The 19304-nt window shown below is 41.2% G+C and overlaps 1 long non-coding RNA gene across 1 annotated transcript; it reads right to left on the bottom strand.

Moving 5' to 3' along the window:
* Positions 1-6395: 6395 nt before the first annotated feature.
* On the bottom strand, positions 6396-15956 carry LOC128907694 (uncharacterized). Its single transcript, XR_008465701.1, has 3 exons — positions 15829-15956; positions 9652-9752; positions 6396-6479 (listed from the first exon to the last, which is right to left on the bottom strand). It is a non-coding gene; the product is annotated as an uncharacterized LOC128907694 (long non-coding RNA).
* Between the last annotated feature and the right edge of the window lie 3348 nt (positions 15957-19304).

Raw genomic sequence — 19304 nt, 5'->3', positions numbered from 1 at the left:
AATTACCTTTCGTATTTTACATCTGTCGTAAAAATTGGAAAATATCTTTCTTTTCTCCAGTGCTCTTGTCTGTACCAGGATTATTACTATTCAGTGAAAAGCTCCAACGTAACAAACACACTACTTGCGCATACCACATCTGTCTGCAGATTGCTTATTTTATTTACCAACTTCCACTAATCTTCAAATATGGATAAATAAAGTTGTGTATAAAATTTGTACAGACTACAGAATTTTGCGTATTCCACCATGCATGTTCAGTGGTATCATATCTTCAGATTTTAACTCAAAGATTAGATAAAATATAGCTATAAGCAGTTTTGTCTAAAAGTCTATACTGTGCAGGTCTGAAAAAAACGCATAAACTTTCATAGTGTTGCGTACATCTAACAGTGGCATTCAAGGTGGAATAATACTGACATAATTAGTTTAAAAAGGGGCGCAAGAGTCATGCCAGGACAAGACTCGACAGTTTTTTTCTTTCATCCAATTCATTGCAGAGATTTCAAAGTGTGCTGTCGAATAGCTTGGGCCTGTTATAGCTGACCTCATTTTAGTTATTACAACTTGGCATTCATTTTCCTCTAAAGAAAGAATGCTGGAAATACATTATGGGGAACTACCCTTGTGAATTAAAAGCATTCCAGATCAATCACCCTACACACAGTTAGACATAATCCTCCAGATGCTGAGCTCAACCCGTTCCACCACATGCCCTGCCCACCTGCTAGGCAGTACTTTCAAAGCGCCACAGTCCTCGCAGCCTCACAATAATAAAACACATCATAAAGACGTTCTTGGACGTTGAGTTTAATAGGACAAAAATTTTCATGGGGACTAACCGTACTGCTTACTGCATCTTTCCCCTGCCCAGGCGGTGGAAGACGTCAGGAGCACCAGAAAGAGTACAGAAAAGGGAATAGAGGGTGTTTTGAAGCAGGGCTGTTTGGAGGGCAGAGGAACAGGCAGAGGGAAAGGACAATTTTTGGCAACAAGGACAAATCCACTGTAAAAAAATCCTAAATAGTGACAAAACTAGTTATATTTCTTTCTCACACATACAGTAGAGAAGGCAATTTAAAAAAAACAAAAACACAACAAACAAATAAAAAACAGGAGGTGAACCAAAATAGTATATTCTTTTAAACACTCAGGGTCTCTTGGGTCAGTTTTAGGATTTCGGTGCTTTACAGTGTCCAGGTTGTTTATTCCAAATTATTTTCGAAAGAGGAATGATGTTCAGTTGTTGCAACAAGATGTGCACACACATGAGGAATCATGCTGGATCACAGTTTTATCTTTGGCTCATCTGCTTCTGACAGAATTATATATACAGAAGGAATCATACCGACTACGTTTTAAATGTATTTTTAGCAGGAAAAATTTCATGAAGAAAACTTACCTCTTGGATCTTGGTTGATTTCAAAGCCTGTTGAAGGTTGTAGTCCAAAACCTCTGCCCCATTTACCTCCATTTTCACCATGCTCAACTAAAATTTGTGGGGTATTAACCACACTGGGGGTTTTTAATCACTACTAAAATTATCAGTCTCTTAACTAGTCACACACTATTTTACAACTGGTTCAACTCTTTAAACTGGCAAATCTGCCTCGAGTTACAAACCCAGAAGAGACAAAGGGAGAGCTACTGGTAAGAGCGATTGACTCGAGGACCTGGATCACCTTTTTGGGTTTTTTTGGGTTTTTTTCCATGGTTGGAAAGGACCTTTGAGATCATCATGTCCAACCATACACACATTAAAAAAAAAAAAAACCACAAAAAACTCCACACAAAACAAAAACAAAAAAAACCCCAAAACCAAAAAAAACCCCAACCCCTACAATCTCTGTCACTAGAGCATGCCCTGAAGTGTTTTTTAAACACCTCTAGGGATGGTGACTCAACCACCTCCCTGGGCAGGCTGTTCCAGTGCCTGACCACTCTTTCAGTAAAGGAATTCTTCCTAATATCTAACCTAAACCTCCCCTGCCGCAACTTCAGACCATTTCCTCTGGTCCTGTCATTGTTCACCTGGGAGAAGAGGCCAACACCCACCTCTCTCCAACCTCCTTTCAGGTAGTTGTAGAGGGCAATGAGGTCTCCCCTCAGCCTCCTCTTCTCCAAGCTAAACATGCCCAGCTCCCTCAGCCTCTCCTCATATGACCTGGTCTCCAGACCCCTCACCAGCCTGGTAGCTCTCCTCTGGACACGCTGCAGCACTTCAATGGACCCCCTTCCCCTCTGAAAATGCTCTCCTGTAGTTGTTGAGGAAAAAAAGAAAGAAGGGATGAAATGTGGGCATGCAGAAAACTTCAGAAAAATACAGAAAGGGGAAAAGAGTAAAAAAAAAAAACCTTTCTGATATATTTCTGATATATTATCTCGTGAGATATCTTTTTTCAAATACATCCAGCTCAGGTAGAAGATTGATATAAGTGCTGTTACAAAATACATAGTGGGCTAGATTTAGACATCCCTTGTGTTCATTTTTCTGATCTACTTCTGCCACCCAGTGGATAACTCATGTGAAAGCTCCCCTAAGGGTTTATTTTAAAAGATGTCCTAGAGAACACGTCCTTGTCTGTGTGATTCTGAGCAGGTAGCCTACACCAGGGTCTCAGTGAGCAGCCACCAAGCATGAGCTTCCTAGGGCGCGTATCAGATCGAAGGTCTGCTCAGCAGAACAGGGAGAATGGGTTGTGTAAGTACTCTGGAACATAAATTTCAGAAGTTTGGTGTGTTTTTTAATACCGTAGTAGTGGCGCACTTTTTTTTCCCACCACGGTCCTTTTATTCCTCAGTTTCACATCTATGAAGGAGAGATGAAAACATTGCTTTGCCATACAGTGTAATGTCAGATAAAACTACCTCATCTTTGTGAAGCGGAGAAGACACTCCAGCAACAGCTGCCTGAGAAAAGCCCTTCTGAAGCTAAAGGATTTTTTTTTCTAACAGCAGCTCAAATATCATCAAATAAGATCACCCAGAGCCACACACTGAAGTCAACAAAAGATCTAAAAGCTGTTCCTAAGGCAGCATTATCTAGTCTGTGCTTTGAGCGATTAACTGAAGCAAAGCTGTATATACAATCAGGCTTGCATTGGGTTTTTCCTAACATTGGAAAATTTTACTTTCCAACATGGAAAATATTCCTAAAATGGATATTTTGTGTTAAAATAGAAATTAAATTAGTCTTCCATCTAAAAGGCTTCTTAAAACTTAGTAAAATTCATATAAATCAATGGAACAATCCTAGCTGTTATTTTTCTTCTACCACAAATACTGGATGTAAAAAGGAAAGGCGTTACTAAAGGCTCTGAAAAAGGTCAGGCTCTGAAATCATCACCTAGCTCAGCAAATCTTTACGTGTGACTAGCCATAGCAGTTGTGTGAACAATGTAGTGTTCACAGAACTAGGACTCACAAGCAAGCTTATTCTAAGTCTCTCATATATCCACCCTTTTCACATCCAGACACAGGCCAGGGTATGGCCTGAACTTTTCTTCACTAAGATGGGGAAAATGGAGACGTTAAGACTTAAACTAAAGTATAAATGCATATCGCTCTCACTTCCATTTTCCCAAATGAATAATAGAGGACAGCCCTTTTAGGAGAAATCATTGATAATGCCCTGATCACATTGCATATCCTTCATTTTGTTATATACATATATATTCCTATAAAAGCTGATTTGCTTAAAGCAGCTTTTTTTCACTAGCTGTTTATCATCAGTCAGGTGACCAGGCTGCGACAGTTTCGCAGATGACCATGGTTATACCGCACACCTTCAAGGTGTGTGGTGTACCCATGTCAGCAAGTAATTTTACATCTTACTTTCTTCAGCCAACCATCACATCAGTCAGTTTGACTCATTTGTTACTTCTGCCTCCGAAGTGGAAGGAATTGCTCCTGCAGCACTGCCGAGGTGAGGTTAACATAATGAAATACATTATTCCTGGAGCAAATGGCATTCAGTCCTGGGCAGTGCTAGCACACACACCATGGTTCAGAGCAGACTACGCTTTTATTAGCTGCTTCTTGGGCTTCTGCTTGACCCAGAAACACAAATCTCAAAAACAGATAAAAAAACTTTGGAAAAACACTGAACCATCCTCACCTGTCTTATTAAAGCAGCTTTAAACCCCCCTGTGCTCACCAACAGCCCATCCCCTCCTGTACTTTCCTGAACCAGCTGATCCTTCCTGCCCGTTTGCTCCTAATGCTCGTAACTCAGTCTCATGTCGCTTACAGACATGTGTCTCCAGTTTGCCTTGCATCCCCAAGGGGAAAGTTTGGGAATGGTTGTTATTCCCAGCTTCCTCTCTCCCTTGACAGTCTCGCTGCAGAGAGGGATGCTAATAAGACCAGTACAGAGAGATGTCTGCTAGCAGCTTAAAAGGATTAAACCTCCATTTCCCTTCGTCCAGTAGCTTCAAGTTTATGGTTCACCAGGGAAAACCTTAACTCAAGCTGGAAGATAGATCTAAAATATGCAGTATCTCCGCTACCATTTCCACAGCAACAAGTCTGGCAGCCAAAACAGTGAATGAAGTAGCCTCTCAGCTGCATGAACTTAACCCTCCCTGAACTCCACGGTCCTCTTTCTCCAGATCTCATACACCCATGTTACGTTAACAAGTGTGAACCATGCCTTGTTCTGCTGCTACGTAGCAGGAGACGTTGGGGAGAGTGCAGGAAGTTTGGCGCACCTTGCAACCACGGAATGACCTTTTCTTTTGTGTTTGCTGGTTTGTTCCACAGCAGGATCACAGCAATCAGGCTGCGCAGGTTTTCAAAGACCAGCAGGAAGAGCAGCTTCGATATTCTGTATGTGACAAAGAGAGTAAGGAAAAGAAAGGGGGAGAGTCAGATATTGATAATTCAAATAAGAATGAACTCCAACAGAGGAATACAAAGGGGAGACAGAGATAGATTGGTCCTTCTGGAGATGTAAGAATATTACATTGAATATGTACATATTCTCCCATACATATTTTCCTTACAGCTGTAACAGAGAGTAAAATGATTACTTTATACAAGAGCTTGGGGAAAGCAACAATTTTGCACCATTTTGCACTTTTATATTTTACCTCCTGTGAAGATCCATAGGAACTCATCACATAAACTTCATCTTATAGATAGGGAAAGGGAGGCCAAGAATTGGTAATAATTTACCTAAAGCCGTAATTTGCTGGATTGTATCTGGTATATGATAATCAGGAATGTTAACAGATTTTCTGCTTTCCAGTCCCATGTTCCAGGCTATAAACCTTCCCCAAACTACCTCCCACCCTGCCCCAATACATAGTGTTCCTTTCCCAGCTACCCACCCCAAGGAGGGGCTGCTGGGGTCAGGGTCCTTTGACCAGGTTTGCAGACGTGCCCTTTCCAAGGGCTTGCAGGAGGAGCTAGCGGCTCACAGCTGCTGTGGAGAACTGAGAAATGAAGAGAGCTGAAAATACTAAACCACTTTCTTTGAGGTTGCAAGCGTACAAAGGCTGCATTACATAAGCAGTGAAATGAACTGTTCATATATGCATACTCATTTAAAATGCTCCAACCCAGTGCACAAGCTGTTTATTTTGCTGTTAATGAAACGCATCACAGAGAAAATATATTCTTATAGGAAATATATGATCCAGCAGACAAACGCAACCAACCTTGTGAGATGACATTGCTGTAAATGTTAGGGTATGCCTGTTGCAGAGCTGTCTCCTGGAGTGCTCTCTGGGCCATGCGTAGAGCCTGGCAAGCAGCGTAAGAGGTATAGTCCCATAAAAATAAACACTACAAACACGAAAGAAGATCTCTGTCCTGGGGCTTCATGAAGTAAATAGTGCAAACGGTCACCCAAATAGTCAATTTTGCTATTGATTCCTCCCCGGTATCCCAGGAAAAGAAATACAAAGGGCAACGTAGGAAGCTCAGAACAAAGAATGCCAAGATAAATACACTTAGCATGGTCTCTTCTCATTTACTATTCTTACTCATGTGCTAGGGCTTAAGTGGGTAAAAAAATTTGTTGGGTTTTTTAAGGCAGCAGGCTTTGCTGAAAAAAAAAGCAAACAAACCAAAACCATCTTTCCTGCAAAAAATGGGTGAGAGAAGACAAAAAATTGCCCAAAAAATGCATGAGAAAAATAGGGCCATGTTTGAGGCAGATCTGAGAAAACTCCAGTTTCACTGTAAACTGAATACATCTTGTGGCTTTGGTAACAGACCATCATACAAAGCTCTTACTACATGCACGTGTACTAAGGACACATATATGTATGTATTCTGATCTTATTTTTACATCTATCGTCTTAGACATCATTTTGCAAAGCAAACAAAATTTCTTGTTGTACAAGTCTGTTTATTCCCTCAACCATCAAAATTTCAAGAAGAAAACTTACCCTTTGGGCCTTGGTTGCCTTCAAAGCCAACTAGTCCAAAACCTCTGAACCCTTTATCTGCATTTTCACTGTGCTCACCTAAAACTTAATGAGTACAATAATTTTAATGTTTACGTTCACGGGGAAAACAGTTCATTGTTCGTAAACTTTGAACTTGAAATTCACTGAGCAAAAAACAATATAAAAAAAAGTCCTTCAAAGATATTCTACATTTCAGTCTCTGTTTTCCAGGACATATGGGATGACCCAGATAAACAGGTTTTGGTGCACAAAGGCAAAATGCAGGCAGTTGTCATTCTACTCAGCTGCTTCTCCCTTTGACAGATCCTTATCTTTGCAGAGGTGACTTGGGGGGAGCAAAACGGCTCAGCCCGGGGTTGCCTCAACACGGGATCACACTGAGAACCCAAACCTGAATGGAGCCGTGAATAATCCCTTAACAAACAAAATGCCCCGAGTCCCATTCCACCATTATTCAGTAACTTTGTGTACTAGACATCGCAAAATTAGCAGTGCAGACTAAGGGGGCATCACACCACCAGAGATAAACGTGCCAGATGATAGTGTAATCCACTCAGGCACAATCCTGCCCACCCATTGAATCAGGAAATAAAAACCCAAAGGTTTGGCTAGACAATGGGGGAGTCTTTTCCAAGGATACAGCTGGCAGGTAGGAGATTCTCGCTGCCTTGTCCAGCATGCTCTACAACTTCCCAGGGATTGGGAGGCCTTATCTGAGAGAGAGGGTAAGTGGTTAAGAAACATACATATGATATTTGGCATGATTCAAGATTGTGATTAGTGCACTCTTTTAAGGTATTAATACCTAGTGCACTTGTGGTTTGTGTTAGTACATCCCGTTAGTACATCCCAGTTAGTACCACATGTAGGTAGTACAACCTACATCACTTGTAGGTTGCAATATAGTAACCTGTAAATTGTTTTTGAAATTGCAGTAGTGCATTCCTCCATTGTATCCATATAACCTGCAATAGTGGTGTATTGGAGCCGTGGGTGAAGTCCAAATAAATTGTTGGTTTGAACCTTCCAGTGGTCTCTCTTTCTCCCTGTCACACAGTATCTTCAAAATCACCGTAAAATCTTTCTGCCCCATACTCCCCATCAATTCCTTTCAACCCCGGTTTGCCCTATAAAATTCCTAACGTTGCTGCAAATCCACAATTGCAGTTTTTATTAATTTTTCCTTGTTTAATTCCAATCTGTAACATCAAACAAAAAAAAAAAACCTATGAACAACAGTGGAAATGAGTCCAAATTTTCAATTTAGAAAAAAAAACAAACCAGCGATCTGATTCTGAACAGAGATGCAGCTTTTCTTTATGGACCAGACTCTTTGAAAATGCTCTTTTCTTTACACAAGGCATAGTAAAAAAAAAAAGAAATTAAAAAAAATAACATTGAAGAATAACCTCAGAGGCCTGTAGAACTTCATATGAGAGCTTCCTAGTGTGGTTAGTTTTACCTGTGAGAGCCAAGGATGTTTGTTCTAGATAATGAACGTGTGAGAATAAGGCCCTGCTTTATTAGGGATGGTGCTTAAATTGTGACAGCTGAGAGCTGGTGGCATGGACCTGACCATGGCTTTTCCTGCTATGTTCAAGGAGAAGTCCCCCAGTCCCGCAGGCCACAGTGCTCTGCATCACCTCCCGACATGATTCTGTGTTACCGTGAATTCTAACTCTTTTATGTCTGGGCACAGATGACGTGAAGACATTAGGGAAGTTGGGAGAGGAATTATTAGTCTGCTCACACATCAAATTTGAAAAGTGAGGCTTGGAAGAGCTAGAGATACAGGGAGATTCCTGTGGAGGAATAAAGCAGAGAGCCCACAGCAGCAGCAGGTGGAGAGGGAACACTAAAACCAGCTCAGGAAAAACAAAGGGATTAGGAAGGCAAAGACTGTTTAGAGCAAAGAAATAGCATAAAATAAAGTTATTTAAAGTTTGTTTAAAAGGACAAAACCAATAAAATCCAACAAAAAATAACAAAACCCCAGACATTTAACTGCGTGGAAGAAAACTGAGATAACGTGCTTTCAGTTTGGCACTGTGGGCTACACGTGCTACAATGTGGGTTAGGGGGAGTCAGAGCCAAGAGGGAAGAAGAGTTAAAAGTAGATGGGTGCTTTCAGTCTTATCAAATTATTTGTAATACAGTTAGGTTATTAACATGTTATATCACTATGAGATGGTAACCTAAAATTTGCAAGTTGAAACAAGGCTATTTTTGCCTGTTTTCCAAACCTGGCATGCAATCTCTTACCATTTCATTCCACTGTCAAAACAGTATTTTGTCTATCTTTGGAAAGCATCACTAAAAATACCTCATTACCATGGTATTTAACTCCAGATTTGGAAAATAAATCTTACTTGTTTGGAGTTCGTGACACTATAGGCAGTGGTCAGCAACACAGTGACAAAGATATATGAAGAATATATATGAAGATACATGAAGGCAAAAAGAAATAGCCCAGATATTTTCGCTGATAACTTTTTAAACCCTCCCTCTTCTTTTAGATCACGTGAGAAGGTTTTGGCTGCAGCACAGTAACGAACATAACAACTCCAATAAAAGATTTGCTTTGGAATTTGCTCTTCTGTGGTATTCTTTGCTGTAGGTACTAGAAAATACTAATCAACTGTATATAATTAAATTATGATCCCTCAAAGGTTCCCTCAAGAAAGGGAAAGGTAAATTATGGTCCCTCAAGACCTTTTAGAGCAGTGGGAGATGAATACTCTGGTTATGAGTCACTGTTTGCCTCCAGAGCTGTTGAAAATACGGATACAAATAAAGTTTTAAAACTGTTGCATATCATTTGGGGGTAGTTTTTTAGAAAAAGTTTATTAGATTATTGCTCAGCTTGTAATAGCATTAAAATGGATTTATCTAATCTTTTACCATAACTTCACTGCCTGTTTCTCTAGGCTAAAGTTAGCATAGTAATGATCTCAAGTACTTGCTTTAGGCATTTTATTTTGTTTTGCAGGCTTCTAATTTCTTCCACAGCTAATTCCGTATTTGTTTTCCCTGCAGGAAAACAAATTCCCCTGGTTCCTATTGAAGGAAATGGAAAACCCACTTCAGCTTTAGTTCAGTGAGAACAAAACCAAGTATAACATTACATCAAAGAAAGTCTTTTGTGTTCTTTCTGCTTCATGTTCCATGTCACTCAGTGCTTCAACTACACGAAGATTTGTGAAATGGGCCTATTTTTCTCTCCCACTATGCTTACCTCTTGCCCAGGGTACACAGGAATATCCCTAGGTCCTGGAGAATTCATCAGCACATTTCTGTAGACAGGGCAGCTGCTGGCACATTTCTTCCTCATGCTGTCTGCAAAAGTTGAAGTTTGCTCTAAGAACATTCTTTCACACACTTCTAATTACACAAGTTTCTGGAAAAGGTAGTCCCTGTAGTTAAAGAACTTTAGAAACATTAGGAAAATAAAGTAGAAACAGTTCCATCAGAAAATCCAACTGAAATTTCCTGTAATTATCTGGTTAACAATGTTTGGCTGTACTGCCCTCTTCTAGTATCCAGCTAAGGCTAAAATGATGTTTATAGTTCAAATATTCAAGAGTGATTATTTTTAAACATGACTTTTACAAAAATAAGGAAAAATTTTACAAGAAAAGGTCTGCTATCTTATCAGTTTGGATTAATTTCCTTGTAAAGTTAAATTCAGATTCAGTGAGACAGAAGTCTTTCCTAATGCATTTTCACTGTCCTGAGGAATAACTTTTCACCAGTTTTGTTCCCATTCTGATCCTTCTGATGTGTTCATTATAATGATTTCCTGCTGTGTCAGCTCAATTTCATCTATCTTAGAATCATAGAATAGTTTGGGTTGGAACGGACCTTTAAAGGTCACCTAGTCCAACCACCCTTGCAAAGAGCAGCAACTTCTTCAATTAGATCAGGCTGCTTGGAACCCCATCCAGCCCCTGTTCCAGTGCTTGCCTGGACCCAGGGGGAGGACTTGGCCTTGTTGAACCCCACAAAGTTCACACAGGCCCACTTCTCGAGCCTGTCCAAGTCCCTCTGGATGACATCCCATCCCTCAGGCATGTCAACCACACCGCTCAGCTTGGTGTTGTCTGCAAACTTGGTGAGGGTGCACTCAATCCCACTGTCTATGTCACTGATGAAGATATTGAACAGTACTGGTCCCAATATAGACCCCTGAGGGATACCACTTGTCACCAGTCTCCATCTGGACATTGAGCTGTTGATGACTACCCTCTGGATGCAACCAATTCCTCATCCACCAAACAGTCCACCCATCAAATCCGTATCTCTCCAATTCAGAGAGAAGGATGTTGTGGAGGACCATGTCAAAGGCCTTACAGAAGTCCAGATAGGGGACATCCATAGCTCTTCCCCTGTCCACTGATGTGGTCAGTCCATCACAGAAGGCCACAAGGTTGGTCAGGCAGGACTCACCCTTGGTGAAGCCATGCTGGCTGTCTCAAATCACCTCCCTGTCCTCCATGCGCTTTAGCTAGCTTCTAGGAGGATCTGTTCTGTGATGCACAGAGGTGAGGCTGACAGGTCAGTAGTTCCCAGGGTCCTCCTTTCTACCCTTTTTGAAAGTGGGTGCAATGCTTCCCTTTCTCCAGTCACCACAGACTTCACCTGACCACCATGACTTTTCAAATGTCATGGAGAGTGGCTTGGCAACTATATCAGCCAATTCCCTCAGGACTCTGGGATGCATCTCATCAGGTCCCATAGTCTTCTGTATGTTCAGGTTCCTCACATGGTCACAAACTTGATCTTCTCTTACAGTGGGAGGGACTTTTCTCCCCCAGTCTCTGTCTTGTGGTCCATCGACTCGAGAGGTGTGGGGAGAGAAGTTGCCACTGAAGACTGAGGAAAATCCAGTATCCAGATCCAGTATCACATACCCTCTGGTAGGGCTGTCTATTACCTGGCTTAAGACAGTATCCTTCATGCGCTCCAGGAGTGTCCTGGATTGCCTTCAGCTCACCTTGCTCCTTTTCTAGCAGATGTTGGGGTGGCTGAAGTCCTCCAGCAAGATGAGAGCCTGCAAGCATGATGGCTCCTGTAGCTGGAGTAAGAAGGCTTTGTCAATAGGCTCTCTTTGATCAGACAGTCTGTGGTAGATACCAACTACAAGGCTCCCTTTGTTGCCTCGGTCTCTTATTCTTACCCATAGACTTTAAACCTGCTCATGGCTATTTTTCAGAGACAGCTCTTCACGCTCTATCCATTGCTTGATGTAGAGGGCAACACTCCTACTCCTCCTTCCTCACCTGTCCCTTCTGAACAGCCTGTAGCCATTGATAGCTGCACTCCAGTCATGGGATTCGTCGCACTAAGTTTCAGTAATGGCAACCGAGTCATAGCTTTCTAGCAGCATGGTGGCTTCCAGCTCCTCCTATTTGTTGCCCGTGCTACATGCATTGGTATAGAGGCACTTCAGCTGGACTGTCAGCCATGTCACCTTCTTAGAGGAACACCCCTTAATTTCTTTGATGTGTGTCACTGGTGTTTCCCTCTTGGCTCCTATTACCTCAGGATTCCCTGGCTGATCTCCGTAAGACTTCAAGTGTGCAGCAGTGTAGGCATCACATCTCAGAGCAACAGGATGCGGGCCCTCGCTAGCATCTTGTTCCTCTAACCTTGGTGTGTCATCCCACAACTTGTCATGGGCAAGCCTGATATTATCCCACTCCCCCTTCAAGCCTAGTTTAAAGCTCTGTCAGTGAGCCCCACTAGCTTATGAGCAAAGACCCTCTTCCCCGTTTCTGAGAGGTGAACCCCATCTGACGCCAGCGTGGGGTGGTAGGAGTTGCTCTGGCAATACCCAGGCCTTGTTAGCATCTCCTGCAAGAGCTGCTGACTCCTTGCTGGTCTTTCTGCTGCCCTGGCCTTTCCCTACCTCAGCAAAACCCCAGTGTGCCAAGATCTGCACACCACTGCAGGTCAGGCTGGCTCCAGAGGAGGTCCCCTTGGCAACTGACAGCTGGTTGCCGGTATCTTCTCCTCACTCTAAATATTTGGTACCTTTTATGATATTTTAGCTCAAAAAGAACAGCAAGTCCCACAAGTGGTCCAACAGCTGGAGCAGTGCCAGGCAAACCACTGGCTCCAGGGGCACTGTTCTTCCTGGGGTGGCCTTAGCGTCCAGTCTTCCCTGTTGTGCTTCATCCATGGCACCTTCAAGCTTATGCAGTCCATTGTCTTGTTTCCTAAACAAATAACTCACTTTTAGTAGCACTTTGTATATTATAGCTTGCCATAACACCATCAGAACAGTTGTTTAGCTCTTCCTGGCTTTATTCAATTGTTTTTGCAAGGAGTTCACATTAAATGAATGCAACAGGAGCAGGGAGAAAGGAACAAATGGGTCAAAAACATTTCTTTATTTACAGTTCCTTCAATGCCTTTTTCTCCTTTAAAATAAAATATAAATGTTGATATTGCAACTAATTTCAAACCCCAGTTGCTTCCTACTGGTTTACACACCAGCTTTCAGTATGTGTAATTGATATTTACAGTTATTAGCATCTTCACTGAGGTCCAAGCAACCTACAAATTATTCATCATGATGATGAAGGTAGTGGAGGATCACTGATATTTTATTCAGAACTCTTGGCTGCACAAGATGAAAAATATAATAAATATATGTGGTCGGCAAAAAAACCCCACAGGATAACAGCAAGTGTGAAAAGCTAGTAAAAATTATAAACATGAAAACAGTTAAAACAATATTTTGAGTGTAATTTCCTTACAAGCATGAATAGCAAACTATCTTTTCATCTCTTTTAGCATATATACCTGCAAGACCAAATTATCCCTAAAGCTAGAAGAAAACTTATTGCATAGAAAAGGTTTAGAAGTCTTCATAAACGCTCATCTTTTAATTTTTAAAAAAATCATGATTATTTCAATCCTATCCACTTAAAATGATGTGTGTTTCTTCTCTGTGATATTTATTATGATAACAATCCTGATGGCTTTTATTCACTAAGATTTTTGAAAGCAATACATTTTTCTTAACATCTTAATAAACAGAGTATCTAGCTCTTAATTGGTAAATTTAATTTGTAAATGTCATAGCATTTTAACATGTACTATGTTTATATAATTATTCCTATTATTTGATATATCTTCTTACATTCGATATGTTTATTCCTATTATACACATGGGAAAAGCAAATCACAAAATGTATCATGACTTACCTGAATTTATTCTTAATTCATAGTTAAGTGGCAGAGACAACGAATTCTTGAGTTCTGGTCCAGAACTGTTTGGCTGTGGCATTATTTCAGTGGGCATTTTCAAAGAACAGATGCTGAGGATGGACATTAGAGGACTACAAATTGAATTAAACGGACCCAGGCTTGTATTATTCAAAACCAAGAAGTATCATTCAGTCTCGGGCAAAAAATTTGCACACTAAATTAGGGTGTTGCAGGTGTGTGTACGTCACCAATTTAAGTAAAATAATCCTCTCCACAACTCTTTTGACTCCAGTTTTCAACTTACACTTTGAGCCTTGCCTTAGTGCACTGACAAGAATACCAGAAGGCCGCTGCTTGCGGTATTCTTGTCACACTGACAGCATGGCATAGGTGGTCAGTGCCGACAGCACGTTACTCATGTGATTACCAGGTTTTCTGGAGGAAAAAAGCCCCAAACCAGACATTTTCAAAGTGCAGAGAACTGAAGCTTGCTGAGCCTCTATTCACTTCTCATCATTGGAAGGCAAATAACAAAAGAAGTTTTCCAGTGATTTATAGCCAGGTTCTGCTTGATTTCTACGTGTATCTGTCCAGCAGTGAGGAGCCAGAAGTTTTCCCCTCGATTGTGGGGCGGATAAAAGAGCCAGGAATAAATCACAGCCTTGGTGTGTGTGTACCATTTCTGCTCCACAGAAGCATTTAACAGCCTAACGGATGTGGGAATGACTAATGGTGGGTGTAGGAGCTCTGTAGGACCTCAGACCCAGCCAGCAGCACTGACCTGCTCTTTGTCAGACGCCGTTAAGAGCAGTGGCAGTGAGCACACCCAGCTTTTCCATGCTTCAGGGAGCACCATGCTTCAGGGAGCACTGTGTTTGCAGCAGAGTATATGTAGCAGCACATGCATTGTGGTACAGGCTGTTCATCAACAGTACAAAGCAACCACAGCAACACCAAAAGACTTCTCCCAAGAAGGGAGAATTAAAGAAAAAATTGTCTTCTGTATTTTGTTGTGGGTTTTGTCCTACAGACACACACATTCACACTTAGAAATTAGATATGTTTCCAACTAGCTGCTAATTTGTTTTCCGTAGCTGTTTATCTCTGAAATATATTTCCTCTCCACTTTAACCTTAATTGCCCTGTGTTGACTGTACTGCAATAAAAAAAAAATAATCAAAGAAATGTCTAATCCTCAATTTAAAAGCAAAGCCTCATAAGAAACTGTCTCTCTCAGTACCTTCTGTCCATGGCATCCTGGTAGCCCTGCGTAACCTTGTAGAAAGCAGCAAATGAAAATTATGTTAGTTATATTTCTTAGCTGCTTGATGGTGATCCATGTTAAGCTAAATCCCAAGTCTCACATCCATTCATGTTGATTGCAAAACTGACTGGCTTGACTGCATGTAGTTAGTAACAATCTAAACTCACAACTGGAGACTTGTAAGTCCTGGACTGCCAGGAATCACTGCCATTCCTTTTGGACCAGCTGTTCCCAGTTCAGTTTGTATTTTGGAATCTGTCTCACTTCTGTGACCACTGGCTACCAAAGGAGGAAAACAAGAAAGTTTCACTTAAGCACCTTTTGTTATTTGTTTCAGTGGCTTTAGTGGTCCATCTCACAATGCCAGCCAGCATGCAAACAGCAGTTAGCATTTCCTCCTCTCCACTCGTCTCTCCATTACTCCAAGAGCACATGCAGCTCTACAAAGAGCCATCCCCAAGAGCTATTTCAGAAGCCAGTGGCCACCTCCCCACCTGGAGTATGCTGTTAGCCAAGTCCACAAAGATCCCAGCCAGCCAACTAGTTATTCTGTATCTGTTAGCACATAGACGCATATGCTATGACAATTCAAAACTAGATTAAAATACATGCCTTCTGTGAAAATAAACCAGACTATTTCAGACTGGACAATCACAAACAGATGACAGAATGAAACATCTGTAAATTATGTCTCTTGTTTTTGCCGTGTTTAAAAACCCTAAAGAAATGTGACCATCTGTTCAAGAAACATAAGCAACAAACATCATAAGTGCAAATCAGTTCTTCCTCAAGCTGCCACAGGAGCTGAATCTATCCAGGGCATTTGTAGATCTGCAACCCTCTGCCGTGAACAATAAGAAAGGGCTCCCCAGTGCAACATACAATGGCAAATTTCAGCTTTTAAAGACGTGCGTAAAATTAACCATAACTTACTTGCTAATGAGAAGGACGTATAGCTTGTTTATGATCCTGTTCATGATCTTGAAAAGCCAGGTGGAAGTAAAGATGCAGTTACTCCTGCATTTTCCATCACTATGAAAAAGAGCTTCACTGGGAAGAACTGTTGGTCTTCTGTCACGGAGTTTGTAGACTCAAGGATAAGATGATAGGCATGTTCTGAGTCGCTTTCCAATTTACATTAATGACAGAGAACACTGGCTTCTTTTCCAGTTCTTTCACAAGCTGTCAAAATAAGTTTTGTTAAGAGAACTATTTAATTCATAATCAAATAAGGAAAAGCTGGCTCTGAAAGAAAAGCCTCAAAGACTGTGCAAAGCTAGGCTTAGTCACTGAAAGAAGCTGTTTCCAGGCTTCCTTAGCATTTGCACATCCTTAGCATGGATATACGTCCTTTCCTAGGCACCCAGAGCTCTGTGGGTACATACCAATTTCTATGTCAATTATTTCATAAGTGATTTTCAGTCTTACAGAAGAGAAGATGCTGCCAGTAGCCCAGTGAAGCCTTCCTCCTTTATGTCTTTCTGTTTGACAGGCAAGAAATCCTCTTTCCACTGACACAGCTCCAGCCTCAGCCATAGAAAACGGTGCAGTTCTGTTGCCCTCCAGAAAAGACAAATGGAGCAGCAAAGCTCTTGTAGCAATTTCTTGTGCTTTGGATGACCACAACAGTGTGACATAGAAGAGTACCCCAGAATCCATAGAAGGGTATAACTTCTGCAGCTGGGACAGTCAGATCCCTGTTTTCAAATCCATCCCCTCCCTGCTCCCCTCTCAGCCTTTCTCAGTCCTGCTGCGCTTTGGAGGAAGCCAACTTTTTTGCCAAATTTGCATGAAGTGTTAGAAATGTGGATGCCCTATAGATAGAAGCAGAGTTAGCTAGTAAACAAGGCCAGCCTGGGTCTTTGTTCTCTAAGCTGTGTACAGAATTTGGTGGGGCTGGGTTGTATTCTATTTGTATAAAATAGAAAAATTTAAATCAAAATTAAGAATTCAGATTTTGATTCTAAAAACTATCCTTAAGGGAGCACTCAGCAAGGATACAACAACAGTAAGCAGGTGAGGGACCATGTAAGTACATTACTTGCACATTAAGTACATAACTTAACGGCTAAATTATTTACTTTAGGAACTACTAACAGCAAGTTTTGAACAGTGAGCAATTCCTAACTCTGTAAAATTTGTGAAATATGTACAGATTTGGAAAGGAGAAGGTGGACTATGTGTCAGTACTAAAAGGAAGCATTGGGACTTTCTGCCACTCACCACTCAAGTTTCTGCAACAAGTTCTGACCAACTTCCTACACCTGATTTGGCAAACGCAATCAGCGTCATTTTAAAAACTTTTAAAAGCGAAGGAAGGACTGCTGCGTACTTTTTGAACCTTTTTCTTAGCAGCAAAGAATACTAATAGTTGGAAAAATGGAACAAAGAAAGTAATACTGATCTGTGCTTTAATCACCATTACTGTGAGTACTTCTTAACATGGTAAACCAAGAGCCCCATTCAAACCTTCATCAGACATCACACGTTCGTCAACTACAGTAATTAAAATTGTAGTTAGATACTCAGCAGGTGAGACTTCAACAGAAGTAGAAAACAGTCATCAGCAGTTTGCACGTACGGCACGTTGGCACTGCCAGGAGCAATGTCTCGGAGAAGAGAAGCGCTCAGGCCCTGGTCTTTAACTCCCCACCTGACCAAGAGCATCATAGCCCATTGCAATGGAGAACCACACAATTTTGGGGCAGAAACTCTTGAACAAGCACAGGTGCAAGCTGGTAAATCCACTTGGCAGAGTGTTGCACTGTATAGATTTAACAACTCGGGTTCACAGCAGCAAACCGGAGCCATAGAGTGCTGCCTCCAAGCTGGCAGATGCTTTTCCCCACAAAACCAATCAATCAGCTTGCATACAGCCAGCTCACCTCCCGCTCTTACCTTCAGAATTAACATGAATGAACTTCAGATATCTCTGTGTTGCTCTGTAGCTACACCCACATTCCGCATTCCTTCAGCACTGTAGTTGTTATATTTTGCTTCCACCGTCATAAACACTTGTCTTAAGTTGTCAACTAAAATTTGTCAACTAGAAATAGGTTGTTTGATAGCACACTGGATTTTGAACTGCTCTATTTCCATCTAGGATTTTCCTGATAGAAAAACACTTGCATATGTATATACATCTATGTGTGTGTGTGTGTACATACATACATATAGATATCTGCATGTACAAATATATGTGTATGAGATAGACATGCATGTATGCGTATGCTGCCTGCATGGGTAGACCCAGCACTTGTGAGCAGCATAAACCTGCTGGTGCAGAGAGGCTCTGAGCTCTGCAGAGTCTGTTCACGCGGTCCAAATCGGATGCTGTTCACATCTGATCCATGCAGAATGCAAAGCGATGTGAGCTCACAGCAGCAGAGATGCAGGGACTTTGCAGGAGTTTTGACCGAGTTGTGGGTGTCAAGAAGTCCCAGAAAAAAGTTTCTAAAAAGTCTTTACATTCTGACTACACTAAATGTGGTGTTGAAAAAGCAGGATATGTCTGGATGAACTTGGATATTATTTGCTCTAATGAGGAGTTACTCTTTGTGTATGGATTTAATGATACCTACATTATGTATTAAAATACTTAGAGTATTGCCAGAAGGATGCCATCAAATTTTAGTACACATTATTGCTTTGTAGTGAACATTATACATTTTGCTATGAAGTTTTAGACTCTATAGATTGGAATCCTCAAACTCACATAAACTCAATTTCTTCTTGATCTCCCTAACAGATTGAGTAACAGCTATCAATATTAGATACAGATGTGTTACTTTTCCCCAGGAATCTATGCCAGTAATGTAGCACACTGCTGTAGAGACTTCAATGTAGTTCACGTATTTTTACCTTCCTGTGATGCTTTATATATACTTCTCTGGAGTTTTTAAATTCACATACACACACAAAATACAACCATGGTTGCAGTGAACCAGCAATACACTACAGCAGTTTTGGGGAAGGAATGCAAAATGCTTCTGCAGGTGAAGACAGAGAAATTTCTGGGACAGAAAAGCAGAAGATAATTCAAAAACCATGAGTAACCAGAAACAGGGTTCTGAGAGTCATCATGAAAAAGGCATCGCCAGAAAGGTGTCATTCTATAAAATCCTGCAACACCAATTCAGTATTAACTCAGCGAGAAGAGAGCTGTCTTTTGAGTCATTGGTGTCATCATTTGTGTACCAAGGCTTTACCTACCATAGGACTAGTATGTTCAAATTTGCTTCTCAGTTTTGAAACCATAATTAGTGACCCCTGCAGTGGCAGGGAGACTTGCTGCAAAACAAATGAAGGTTGGGTTATTATGTTTTGTGACCTCTGATCTGTACATATCCCCACCGTAAAAAGCTATTCCGCCTTTACTTTCCTTCTGTATCTTCTACCAACATTCACGT

Source organism: Rissa tridactyla, chromosome 3 (genome assembly GCF_028500815.1).
Source record: "Rissa tridactyla isolate bRisTri1 chromosome 3, bRisTri1.patW.cur.20221130, whole genome shotgun sequence".
In the NCBI taxonomy this organism is placed as follows: Eukaryota; Metazoa; Chordata; class Aves; order Charadriiformes; family Laridae; genus Rissa; species Rissa tridactyla.
Note: the sequence above shows the minus strand (reverse complement) of the source record. Positions and strands in the feature narration are given on the sequence as shown.